General features: G+C 43.7%; 1 protein-coding gene across 3 annotated transcripts in view; it reads left to right on the forward strand.

The window, feature by feature from the left end:
* Positions 1–13,415, forward strand: part of GALNT16 (polypeptide N-acetylgalactosaminyltransferase 16) — a 73,522-nt gene that overhangs the window by 23,420 nt on the left and 36,687 nt on the right. The window contains exons 1-2 of one of the 3 annotated variants that reach the window (XM_064424328.1): positions 7,491–7,529; positions 11,681–11,765. The exons of 1 other annotated variant lie outside the window; for it this stretch is intronic. The gene's annotated coding sequence lies outside the window, so the exon portion shown is untranslated. Of the gene's footprint in view, positions 1–7,397; positions 7,530–11,680; positions 11,766–13,415 lie in introns of those variants that run through there. One more of the 3 variants, XM_064424327.1, reaches the window with a different exon arrangement.

Consider the following 13,415-nt stretch of genomic DNA (forward strand, 5'->3'; position numbering starts at 1 on the left):
TTAATGTTGCTTAAATATCTTAAATAGGGAGAAAGATTGAAGAATGCTGTCCTGGCAGTTGGCTGGAATCTGAGCAGTGAATGCTACTGGGCATGAGAGCTAATGTTCATGTTGTGGTTGCAGGGACTCACTGGCAACTGCCTTTGTGCTAATCAAAAATAAGATTTGAGCAGTTAAGTCTGTTTTGTTCCGTACAAGGTGCTCTGCTGAAGAGTGTTGCTCTTTATTGGCATTTGGGTGTGTGGCTGGTCTGACCACCTCCAGCACTGGCAGAGAGAAGCTGCCTGGAACGGGGCATGGAGATGAATACACTGCCTGTGTGCCACTGGTCCACAGTCTTGCCATGGGCAGACTCGTACAGAACACTTTTCACATTCAACCAGCTGAGGTAAGAAATGCTCATTCTAGACTGTGATGCAGAATTACAAGCTAATTTCTCTTTCTCATTAACCTTTTGTAATGAGGGACAGGCCTCCTACTCCGTATCTATAACAGCCCTTTCAAGTTTTTGTGGGTTTTCAGGGTTTGGAGTTTTTAAAGTTTATTTTAAGATATCTTTGATGCTTGAAAAAACAGTTCTGCTTTTGGTTTTATGATTTTTTTTTAAAAATCTACTTTGAACAAACCTCTAAGCACATTTTTTTTGTTCATGTTTGTTCATTACCCATGTTCCTTTGTGGAGCCAGAAATGCTGAAACCCAACAAGAGCAAGATAGAAATGTGAAGAATGTCTCAACTTTTTTTTTTCTGGTTTGGAGAAAAAGCTGTTTTACAGACTTCATACCTCAAGCTGTTTTGCTTTTTATCTTTACATCACCACCACAACTTCCAGCTAGAAATTTATACATTATTTGTCTTCTAGGTAATGAAAGCCATTTACAACATAGTTAAAATGGTTTTAAACAAGAGCCATTTTCCAGAGCAAATAAAGAGTTGTAAGAAAGGGAACCTTAGTGTGCTAAGCAGTTTAATTTTTCTAAAATTCTGAAAGATAGCAGGAAATTGGGTCCTCTGTGAGTGCTCTGTATGTGTTTTTTTTCTCACTATTTTTATTTTTGTTGTAGCTGAATTTCTGCTGATGTCACTGGCAATTTTACCACTGAATTTAGCTAATAATTTACAATCACTCAGACTTTTACACTGTGTTTTTCTGAAGACAAACAATGCCTATGTGCTTCGTGCAGCTTTGTGTGGAGAGGAGAAAGCAGAACTCACCGAGCAGTCCTCATCCTCATGAGCAAGCCTGTGGGTTTCATGGAGCTGTGACAGGACTGGATGTGTCTAAGTTTATTTTTCATTCATATTTAGGAAGGCTGCTGAAGGCCTGGGCAAGGTTCTTTGACAAGTGGATTTTGGAGCTGTTCTCTCTCTTTGGTGAAAGAGGTCTGTGTGGTGGAAAATGCACCTGCCCAGTGCTCCTTAGGCTGTGGGAGGTCAGTGAGGCTGTTGTGTTGCCCAGGGCTGTGAGTGGAGATCACTCAATCCTGCTGGTTATACTCAGCCGTCATACTTTGGAAGAGGAGAATTTTTTAAAAGATCAGGTCTTGAAAAGGGAAAACTGTCTTCTTGACAGTGTTGGTTATACTCACACAACACCCTTGAGAAGCCAAAGGCTGGGATCACAGCCCCAGCTATTCTTGCTGTGACCCATACATGAACTTTGAAAAGTGAAATCTTGCTCCCAGAGTGGAAACTGCTGAGCTGATCACTGGGTGAGCTGGGTGGCCAGGAGAGGAGTCTGGTATGTCAGGAGTAGTTTTTGGGTGAGAGGGAATTGGGACTTGGTTGCATGACTGAAAGTTTTAAAAAAATGGAATTTGGGCAAAATTTCATTAATTGAATAAGTGGAGAAAAATTCCAGATATACCTTTTCATAAATGAGCTCAAAACCAGCAGCTCCAAAATCTGACTGATTATATGGTTAAGCCAGGCCAAAAGAAACTGCTATAGCCCAAGGTTTCTGTAGTGGTGTTATTGCTGACAAAACATTCAAACATTACTTGGTTTGAAAATCAAGTTCTGTGTTACTTACCTTCTGGGTTTTGAATTTCTAGGTATCCAGTTTTTTCTTTTTTGCAACTTTGACAGCAAAAATTTGTCCTATCCATAGAAAAGCTGTGAGTTGTCCTAACAACATAACCCAGGAGTTGTATCTTTACAAGATGTTCTTACAATTCAGAACTTTGAGCATTGTGTGTGGACAATCAGATGATGCCCTTTGTATTGGACAGGGATTGATTGAGTAATAGATTTTAAAGATCCTCACTATCACTGACTTTGTTTTGCTGCAGTTTGCACCTGCAGAATGAGACAAGAGGGTGTGTGAGGGGCTGTGGCACATTGTGCATGGGTGGAACTGTATTTCCATGAGCAGTGGTTGTAGCCATACCTGTCCTGAGTGTATTTTTGTGATGCTTCAGTGTTTCTGCTCTTTCTTATGTGCCCAGCTCTTTCCTGGTTGACAGTGACTAAATGCCAGAGCTGAGGGGCTGTTGAGGGAGCCTCTATTATTAGTGTGATTGAAGCCTAGAATGACAGAGGCCTGCATAGCATAACACAGGTGTTTTTCATATTTGACAGGCATATATGAGCCCATTGCACGATTCTTCATTGGTATGCATCCTTGATTAAATTTGCTGTTGGGGAGGTGAATTTAATGCCTTTGCAAATGGAGACCCAAACAGAAGCAGAGTGCAGCTCTGAGGGTTTTGTCAGTTCACATTGATTGCTAAGTCCTGGAATTGGAGCAATGCAGTCACTGAAAAATTAATCAATTAAAATGGAATATTATTTGGCTCCTAAACAAAATGGCAATGGCCTGATAGTCTCAAATCTTCACGGACGAATAGGCAGTGAGTTTTTCCACTATTAGAAAACAATGTTGCATACCTCAGCGCTGAATGCCTAGCAGAGATGTCTGAGTGAAGAAGGGCTTATACGCAGGGACTCATTTTTGTAATAAATCATGGATGTATATGCACCATTGCTATTGTCACTACAGAAGGAATGTCTGTACAGTCTTTGGGAGTAGATCTCATAACTTCAAACCTCCAAAATACAAGTTTACATTGTGAGCTGAAGGTCATTCTTGAAATTCTCTAAGAAACCAGGTCATGATTCAGCAGCGACATGAGGAGCTATATTAAGTCACTCTGCTAAATGTCACTTTGGTTGTTGGTTTACAGACAATTTGCATTTTCATCTTGGGCTTGTCTGACTCCCAAACAATATGTCCTGTCTAAAGTCTTTCTCTGTGATGTTCAAAATTTAATGTGAGGAGGAGCTGTGTGTGTGAAGCATTGTGGTAAATTACTTGACTCATCAAGGTCAGAAGCTGTTCAGGTGTTATCTCCTGGGAAGACAAGGTCGGTGCAGACTCTGGGGCTGTGGGCCAGTGTGGTACTGGGCCCAGCTGGCACAAAGGCAGGGAGGAGTGTGGCTCCTGGGGCCAGACTGCACCCGGCTCCATCTGCAGGATGTGCAGTGCTTCTCACCTGCCTGGTGCAGCTACCTGTGAGAGGTGTGACAGGGTCAGTCTGGTCAGTTTGGAGCAGAATTGGTTTATATTTAAAACCATGACTGTTTGAGCAAGACCTGCTAACAAAAACACATTAGAGAAAAATCTTTCCTTGTCGGAAGACAGGGAGAAATTCCCCCTCCTGCTGTGGGGCTGGCTTTGCCCCTGGTGGAGATGTGAAATCTCCTGAGGTGTCCCTTTATCTTCCTGGCTCAGCTGTGCATGTGCACAGTATTTTTGTGGAGTGTGAATGTTGGCTAGTTGCAAAACCGCACTATTTTATGCTTAATCTTCTAATCTCAATTTAAAGAGATTTAATTCATCCTCATCTCTTGAGGATGAATGATTAAAGAGGTACTTCAGCTTCCTTTCTCTAGCCTTAGAAAAAGCCCTTACAGTGTGATCTTGAAGGCAAAGAAAATGAGCTGCAAGCTTAACATAATTAAATACTTTAATACTTTGGGTGAGTGGTGCCCGCTTCTCAGTGCCAGCTGACCTCTGCTCATCTCTTAGGTAACCAGTTCACTGCTTACTGTGTTAGCAGCCTAGGAGGCCTAAAGTTGCCTTCTCCTTTTCTGTGAAAATATCTGTGGTGGCATCTGTCACTCCAGACAGTTGTGATTCACTGGGAGGAAAGGACTGAATGTAGGTCACTCGAGTTCAAAGGGAATAGATTAGTACCTCAGCAGGCAGGCACATGCACATGTTGTGCCTGTGCAGACAGCGTAGGTGGGGGAGTGGGCAGAGGGAGATGCAGTTTATGTGACTGATGATTTATGAAGACATGGACCACCCTCATTTGAGCTGTCTTGTTGGCTTTTTGGCTGTTACCAGGGGGCCATGGGGGCATCATCTTGATACAGAATGCTATATGTCAGTCTGTCTTGATGCAGGTGCTGTAGATCAGGGTTCAGGTAACACCCAAGTGGCCACTGAGTATCTAAGAATTAGAAGACAAATAACAGGATATTGTTCCTTTTTCTTCTTTGTTTTCCTACTTCAAAACCACTGGGAAATCAGAGGCATTCTTTGCACATTTAAATGTCTATGAAGACAGGGATATATTTGCAAAATAAAAAAATGCTTCTTAACATAGCACCTTTTTTACTCTGAAGGACCTCAAAACACACTTTTAAAGATTGTGTAGGTATGACCTTTAGCAGAGCAGTATTCCTGCCTACAGTAAGTAACCTGGATGGCTTTTGCTGAGTAGATTTCCTGTGTGATACTAAACAGATGTCTGAATGCAGACAGCTCCATGTCCGTGTGACCATCTTCTCTGTGCAAAACCTCCATACCCAGAGGCGCTGTGTCCCAGCTACCTGCTGGGATCTCTTTCTGACAGTGCTGCTGCTTTGATGTGGGTGCCAGCATGAGCAGCCTAGTCCCTTAGGTATTCAAAGAGCGTGCTGTCCTGTCTGTCTTCTCCCTGACACCAGATGTTGTCATGGATATTTATGGATACAGGGGAATGTGCTTGGAAAACAAGTGCTGTTTCAAGAACAGCAACCCTACAGACCTCACACTCCCTGCTTGTACTGGTAGTCAGCAGTTTTGAAATCTGTCCACTCACTATTTCTCATGGGGTTTTCTACATTGTTTTTCTCCTGGAGTGGAATACAACAGCATAAAGGTTCCTATGAGGAAAAGTGGCAGCATTCATGTCACAACAGTTTGCTGAATGGGGACCAATGGCATTATTCCAGGGTATGAGATAAAGACTGAACAAACATAGAAGCCAGATGTATGTGAGTGCTTTTTATACAAAATCAATGTATGTAAATATCATAAGTATATAAAACCAAAAAATTATATTGTACATTTGCATAATAGACATTTGTGTGCATTAGACTTCAAACTGAGGGAAGAAAGGCACCTTGGCAACTGCATTACCTCATCTGGGGTCTGAATTTCTGTGGTTCTGAGCAGCCTTATTTTGTCCAAGCTGTTTGGAAGAGACTGCCCTTAGGCATCTATCTTTGAAGCCCTTTTTGCTTCCATTGCGTTACTTTATTCAACACTCCTGGAAACAAAAGGCCAGAAGGATACCTTAGGGCATCATGTCCCCTCCCTCCAGCTATGGGCAATGTCTTCCTGCCTCTGGGCATCTGGGCCAGAGCACTGGTTAGGGTGTAATCCTTGTTAACTGCTGAAAGGCTCTTCAGGATTGAACAGCTGGGTCAAAGATGGACACACTTGATAGAAGTCATCTCCTTATGCTGTATGTTATATCTACCTATACTATATGTGCCTTGGCCGGCAGCAGAGCAGGATAAAGAGTAATATTGTGCACCTGTCACATGAGAGGTTGTATAATAAATTTCAGCTTCTCAGGTAATCATTCTCCAATGAATACACATCATGACTGTATTCAGAGGGGAATCCACATTGGCAGGGTGTGTGCATTGATTGTTGATCTAGGTGGGCATGAAGAGAGGTTAGTTGGTGTGGAAGCCAGTCACTGCATGTGGCAGTAACTTCTTTGCACACACTGTGATGCTGAGCTCGTGTAAGCAGCACACCAGCAAGTATCCCATGCTCTTTGGGCTGCTGTTTGCAAAATGAGTGACACTGATGTGTGCTCTCGTGCTGGCACTTGTGCACTCTGTTACTTTTGGCCATCTTCCAGTTGTCAACCCATGCTGCATTGCATGTCCTTGAGGTCTGGGCAGAGTGATCCAGCCAGGCTTCCTGGAAGCATCTCTCCCCTCCCAAGGACATGCAGGATCTGGATGAAATATTGTGGGAAGGATGCTTCTCCACAGAGACACTAAAGAGATGGCTAAGTAGAATCATTAGACAGAGGCCACGTGGCTGCCTCAGAAGCCAGACTATGAGTACTTACACAAGATAGCAAGGAGTTGGGAGTGTGGTGGGACAGACACAACCCTTCTGTGTGCTGAGAAGTTGGATGAGGGTATCAGAGAACCACTGCTCGTGATAGAGGCAGTAATTTAATTACTCAAGGGGTTTTTTTGCTGCACCCCCTGTAAACTTCCCACACACAGTTTTGCTCTCTTGTGTTGCTTTCTTCCCTTAAACTGCCCAAAAGACCAGCTGACAAACCATGGCAAGTCTGCTTGAAGGTTAGTGACCAAACCTTGTCCATCAACACACTGTTGTGACCTGTAAGTCAGCAACATCCTGTTTCTGAATTCTTCACACCAACCACCCATGTCTGCTTGTGGCAGACATCATAGAAGCCTGTGATGTTCACACAATCCATGCTGTAGGCAATAACATGGAGTACATTGTGCCATCTTCTGTATCTCTTGGAGGAGGGTCTGAATGTTGCATCCAAAAATTGCTGGTTGTGGGGAGATCATTGCTATGGAAACCAAACACAGAAATGTAATTGTTTCTCCTTTCTTATCTTGTACAGAATTTCTATCTTTGCAGGTCAGATTCTTGAGGATACTTTCTTTGTCAACAACTCAGTGTCTGGCAAAACTGTGAGGGAAGAAGATAACAAAATAGAAAATATTTGGTGGAATGGCATGACTTTCTAGTCATGAGGCAGGCATAGAGATCTCAGGGCAAAACCAGAAGAGAATTGAGATGCAAGTCTTTCAGAGCTGTCAGAGAATTGCCTCTGCATGCACAGAAGGCTATAAACGCCCAGAGACTATAGACAAGAATAAGGAGGTAGAGAGGCACTTTGGGCAAACATCAGTACTGGAAAGCAAACCCCAGCAGACAACCTTGGTTTCTCACTTTCACCATCCCATGGCAACTGCAGCTCTGTCACAGAGCCTTGAGTGTGGATGGATGGAATGTAGGAGAATAGAGATAGCGATGAAGGCAATTTCACCCCTAAGGAGTTACAGCTGCACTAATTACCAAGAATTAGGGACAGGCCTGTCCTTAATAGGCCACAGCTAGGTCCAATTAGGATGGGTATTATAAAAGAGTAGGTTGGTTGGTCGAGAGGTTAGTTAGAATTTGTTGGCTGTGCTGTGAGGAAGGAGGATTCAGTACTGCAAGGAGCTGCCCATAAGAAATCACAGAGAAGGTATGAAACTTTTGAGATAAGAGAACAACAGTGGAGAACCCCTGTGAGCTGGTGACTGTGGACTCTTCTCAGAGGGTATTGGAAATAGCTCCTGCTGGGCATCTGCTGCTGGTCTGTAACTTGGAACTGGCAGCACGCCTCAAGATTGCCCAGTGTTAATGGCAGTAGAAATTCTTTTGTGACCAGCTAAGTGCCATGGGAGCTGATCAAGTTGCTTTACTCTTTCCATTGTGTTACTCCAGTATGTGCAAGCTACAAATGAAACATTCAAATTGGTCTCTGGGCTCTGCTGTCAGCACTTGCACTTCTCAAAGAACAGTGATGGTTCTATTTAATTGTAGTAATTTTTTTTTAAATTTCATAGTAGAAGTTCCATAAGTGCATGGTTCCCAAACCACATTTAAAGTGCTTTACACAGTTTAACAAAGCATGAATAAAATAGGCCCTGTACTGTTAGGCACAGGCTTTTGTCTCTGAGGATTAGGAGCAGTCTTTTGGAGAAGTGTACAGATTTTTCATGAGACATAACAAAAGCCATGTGCACACTGGGATTCCTAGTGCAAACTGGAAATGCAACACACCCTCTCAAGCAAATGATTTTGCCAACAGGCATTTAGCTCATGTGATCTTGCAGGTTCAGCCCATAGAGAGTAGCTTGCTCCCTTGGAATTTTTTGGGAATTCCTGCAGATCTCAGTCCTTGCCCTGTGATCTGTGCCAGTCGTAGCCCATCGTGTGCAGCGTGTGGGTTACAGAGCTGAGCAGCAGCGATCTCTCTAGCATTCCCAAGCACTGCTCTGCTTCCCAGCATCTCACTGTTGGTGCTTGTGCTGTGCTGGCTTGTCCTCTCCTGTGGTTCAGGTCACTGGACAGTGTGTGGAGCATGTGGAGTGAGCCTACAGAGAAATGTCACACCATGCAGGCCCCATCAGCACCAGTGGGGTTTGCAGAGGTGAACCTTTGTCCTGAGGGATGGGGATTTGCACAGCCAGCAAGCTTGTATCTCAATATGATGGGTTGAATTTGGCATTAAACCAGTTCAGAGGAGAGAAATCTGCTGGAGGGTGTTGGACAGGCAGAGCTTGTTGCAAGGGAGGTGCTGGCAGGGTTGTGGGTCATGGCAGTGAAAGCGTGTGAGGCTTGGCAGAGGGGTAAATTGAAGGGGGGCCTCAAGAGGTTTGTTGAAGTTGTTACTCCCTGGCTTGCTTTGCGTCGTATTGGTCAATTAGACCTTCCTGGTCAGTCAGGTCTTCCATGGAAAGACACTTAATGGGGATGGCTTGCAATTGGTGCTTTTCACTTCTGTGGTTTGGCAGAGCTGAGGCAATTGTGAAAATGAGCTTAAAACAAAGGAGAAGCATGGCACCCCCTGCTCCATTTGTTGTACTGGCACTAAATGCTTGTAAGAAGTGCAGGAGCTGCAAAGTGTATGTCCTGTCACATAAAACTGCTGCTGGACTAATTTCACAGTAACTGTAAAATGATTAATTGCACTTACCTTTGAGAGTTTTACATACTTTACTCTAATTAAGTAGTGGTTCCTCATGACCCCTGGAGTATGGTTATTCTTTTTGAATTTGGCCAAGCCTGCTGTTAAAAAGATGCACCTTGGGGTCCTGAATTCCCCAGCTCTGGTTTTAGTGGCTGTTAGCACGAGGTGGCAGCTGGTGTGCTTGTGTCTGATGGCAGACTATGACAATGCACAGAGATGAGTGGCACTGTCTCAATTATAGTCTTGCTATTTCACAAGGAATCAGACCTAGAGGAATATCCCTGTGCTAGTCGAGAAATGAGGCTCTCAAGTTTTTGTAGACATGCATGGCATTAATTCTTTTACCTTAATTCCACGCTTACAAAGTTAATTTTGATATTTAAATAGTTTCTGGTCTCTTGAACAATGTCAAAACACAAATCAGAACATGCTTTCAACAGCAGAAGAGCATCTTAGTCCATTCTGTCACTGAAAGGGAAAAGTATGTGTGAAAATGAGAAATGGTGAAATAAGATTAGAAGGTTTACAGTATTTCCTGAAATTTTCATATGTGAATTTTTTTGGAGGTCTCAGCAATGTTTGGGACAAAACTTAATTTGTGCAAACTGTTTGCTAATCCCTAGTCTAGACACTCACATTTCCAGTGCCTATTCATCTTTATCTCTGCTTTAATGTAGGGGGTGTGGTTTTTTTTTCGGTTGCCCTTTTTTTTTTTTTTTTTTTTAATCTATCAGAGAGTAGCAGACATAAGGAGCTGGACTCTTCCACTGTGCTCTTCTGCTCCCCCAACTTGCACTTGTATTTCCAGCCCCAAGCATGGGGTGCAGGGTGTGTAACTACATCAAGGACCTAGGGGATTGAACTGTCCTGTTGACTCTGCACTCAGCTGTACATAATGTGCCTTTAATACACTAAAGCTAATATCTGCTTATGTTGACCACTTCCTGAAGTGAGAGGTGTTAAGGTGAGGAGACAGAAAGAGGAGGGTAGACATTAGTCTGCCTTTCTGACGGGGTTTAGCAGGGTTTCATAGAGAACCTGTGCTGTCCCTGTCAAGTACCATTTGATTTCACAGCAATAAACGTCCTGTAGTGGAACATCTATGTTCTAGGAATATAATCTGATAAAGCAAGTCAGACCTTACATAAGCTCTATATTCACTTTGTCAGGCTAGTTCATAACTGTCTAGGCTGCACTCAGGATTGTGTTTGCTCTGCTTTTTTAATCTGACTTTTCTATTGTGTAGTTTGTAATGAGCTGTAATGTCTAGGGCTTTTCTGAGGAGTTTCTACTGTGCTGTCTCTGCCATGTTTTGTGTCAGCACAGACCTGGTGAACTGTAAAGGTCTGCAGTGTCCTAATTGAGTTGCTTTTACTGTTTTCAGATATATTTTCTATGTGTTGAGATAATAATCCTGTTACCCAATGTGTTGGGCATTTTTTCTGGATTTCCTATGGATTTGACAAACTTACTGTGTTTGAATCCAAGGTATTTATGAAAATACTGAATAGTGCTGGATCTGGAACAAACCCCTAAGACCTGCTCTTACCCCTGTGCTCAGACAGTGAACAGCTAATAATTGTGCTCTGCCAGCAGCTTTCCAACCACTTTCACCCATTCTGCAGTAGTTTCACCCAGACTATTACTTTTCTAGCTTGCTAATGACAACGTCTTAACAGCCCCTACCAAAAACATTATCAGTGTCATGATGCATCTGTCTCCTCCTTCTCCATACCCTTGAGCCTGATTATTCCATCACAGAAGAAAATTAGAGTGGTCTGACATGACTGGGTCTTGACAAATCTCAGCTCCAGTTTATTACCTTGTTATCTTCTTGGTGCTCATAGATGGATGTTTAGTTACTTGTTGATTGTCTATCGATTAGCTGCTTTTCTGGAAGCTGAAGCCAGGCCCTCCTAGCTATCATCCTCTGAATCCTTCCTTTTCCCATTTGAAGAGAGCACAAAGAGATACTGTCTAAGATAAAACTGCAAGTGGGACTTAACTCTTAACTGACAATCATTTCCTAGTGCTCTTTTACCACTTTTTGATGTATAAGTAATGTGAGAACCATAGTATCTAGAAGAATTACCCCTGAGAGTTCAAGTTTAAATAGGTTATGACTTTTAGGGCAATAAAGGGCCTTCCTGTCCCTGCCCACTCCCTGGGACTGGGAGGAGTCTCCCCAGGGTCTCCAGTGATGCTGCAGCAGGGATGGGAGGAGTCTCCCCAGGGTCTCCAGCTGATGCCCCAGTGATGCTGCAGCAGGGATGGTCTCCAGCTCTCAGTAGCCTTGTCCTGCCCAGCCAGGGGTCCTGTCAGGGTGGGCCCTCATCCTGTCCTTCCCCAGAGAGGTATGGGGATTCCTGGGGGTGGGGCTGCCCTGGTGCCCCTGCCCTGGTGCCCATTTCTGGCTGGGGTGTAGGACTGTCCCTGGCTGCCAGACCCTGCTCTCCACTATAGGGATGCCCAACCCTCACACTGTCCTGGGAAAAATGTCTCCTGAAGATATGTTGTCATTTCCAGCATTTTCTAGTATGTTCCAGGCAACATAAACCAAAACCAACTGTTGCTTTTAGGGGACTTGGAGAGGCAAGAGATGAGTATTTAAAGGTGTGTGATAAGTTGGGCTTCTGCTTCAAATCAGCATTGTTTTCTAGGGCAAAAGGAAAAAGAGAAATGGAAGCTGAGTTCAGCAAAACTCCTTGTACGAATTAAGGAAAGAAAACATTTCAGTTTTTAGAGGTATGGAAGTAATTCTTTTCTCATCATACTGAAAATATAAATTCAAGGAAGATTCTAGGCAGCGGGTTGTGCAACCAGCCATAAAAGTAGCCAAGATGTTCCTGTAACCCAGCACCATGCCCAGGTGATGTGGTGATGGCTGCAAGGGACAGAGGGGATGGCAGCAGCATCCCTGGAGAAGGGGTGGCAGAGCAGGACACTCTCTGCCTGGAGGAGCAGAGCTGAGGCAGATTCACCCACTGGACTGTGCCAATGTCTGTCCTACACAAGGGCAGATCCATAAACATTGGCTTGGTTGTGCAGTGGCTGAAGGAATTTCTCAGTGTTGAAAACAATAGCTTTTTTTTCCCCATGAAAATGTTTGCCTCATTCTTGTATTGTGAGAAAGGGAAATCTGAGCATCAGGCTAACTTTGTCTGTATTAGACATAATTTTATGGGCCGCCTCCATTTTTTTTTCCCCTGACTTAATTAATCTTCTCTCCAGATGCAATAGTCCTAACCTCTAATGTCTCTTCATACTCCAGTAGCTTCCTTCCAGACACAGGTTTGACAGAGCTTGTGCTCTGGCCATGGCTGCTGGGCTGCCACTGATTCCATATAACTGCTCATGATGCTTTCAGTTTTCTCTGTCCCATTTGCAGTGCACTCAATTTGCCACATTTCCCATCTCGGCAGACTGAGTGCAGGGTTTCATTTGAGCTGTCCACAGGGATGCTCAGATTTGTAGCCTGAGTGGTCACGGTTCATTTGAAATCCATCAATGTACATGAGTAGTTCAATTTATTTTTTCTAAGGTTCATTGTCTTGCCCTTCTTTATGCTGAATTTCATTTGCCATCATCTTATCTGACTGTCTGGTTCTCCTAGGGCTGTCTGCACTGAAGGGTAGCCCTTGTCAGAGAAAGTTGCAGAGATGAATGTTCTTCTAAGCGCTCTCCTGCTTAATGAGTTTGCTGTGCTGTTGGGTCTCTTGAATTCTTTCCCAGCCCACTAGGATGGCTCAACCAACATGCTGTGTGATACTGAGGACCATTCTCTGGTCTCTTGCCCTCTGTAATTCCTAAAAGGAGACCTTTAGCAGAGGGAGGAACGTGATCAAGCCTAGTAGTAGAGAGCATCCAAATTATTTTACATAGAAGGATCTCAAGATCTGGAGATTACCCAGTGCTTTGAATGAGATGTGTAGGTGCAAGTATCTGCTTCTTGCAGCAGTTTTAGAGAGCTCTAGCATTCCCTACAAGGCTGGGAGTATTTTGTCTTCATGATTTAGTCTATCAAACCGCTACCACAGGAAATTTGTTAAACTACTTTTATAGTATAAACAGTCTTGATTGCTTTTTAAGCAAGTATTTTAGAGTTTGTAGGTTGTTTCCAAACAGAGTCAGGTACCCAAGAGCGGGCCAGAGCTGTGCCTGTCCGCTCTCCTGATGACCCTAGTGAATACTTTTCAGGTGCTGATATTGGACTGCCTCTGTGGCCTAGGAAAGTTAGAGGAAAATAAGGAGAGGAGAGGGACAGCCCTGGTCTTTTACCTCTTGGGTGGTGCTGGGGTCATGGGCAGCTTTTAACTATATCAAGGACATCTGTGGGACTGGGCAAGTCTGAGCAAAGCATAGCAAGGAACCTATTAAATCAGCTGCCACTCTGTG

Source organism: Passer domesticus, chromosome 6, assembly GCF_036417665.1.
Source record: "Passer domesticus isolate bPasDom1 chromosome 6, bPasDom1.hap1, whole genome shotgun sequence".
Taxonomy (NCBI): Eukaryota; Metazoa; Chordata; class Aves; order Passeriformes; family Passeridae; genus Passer; species Passer domesticus.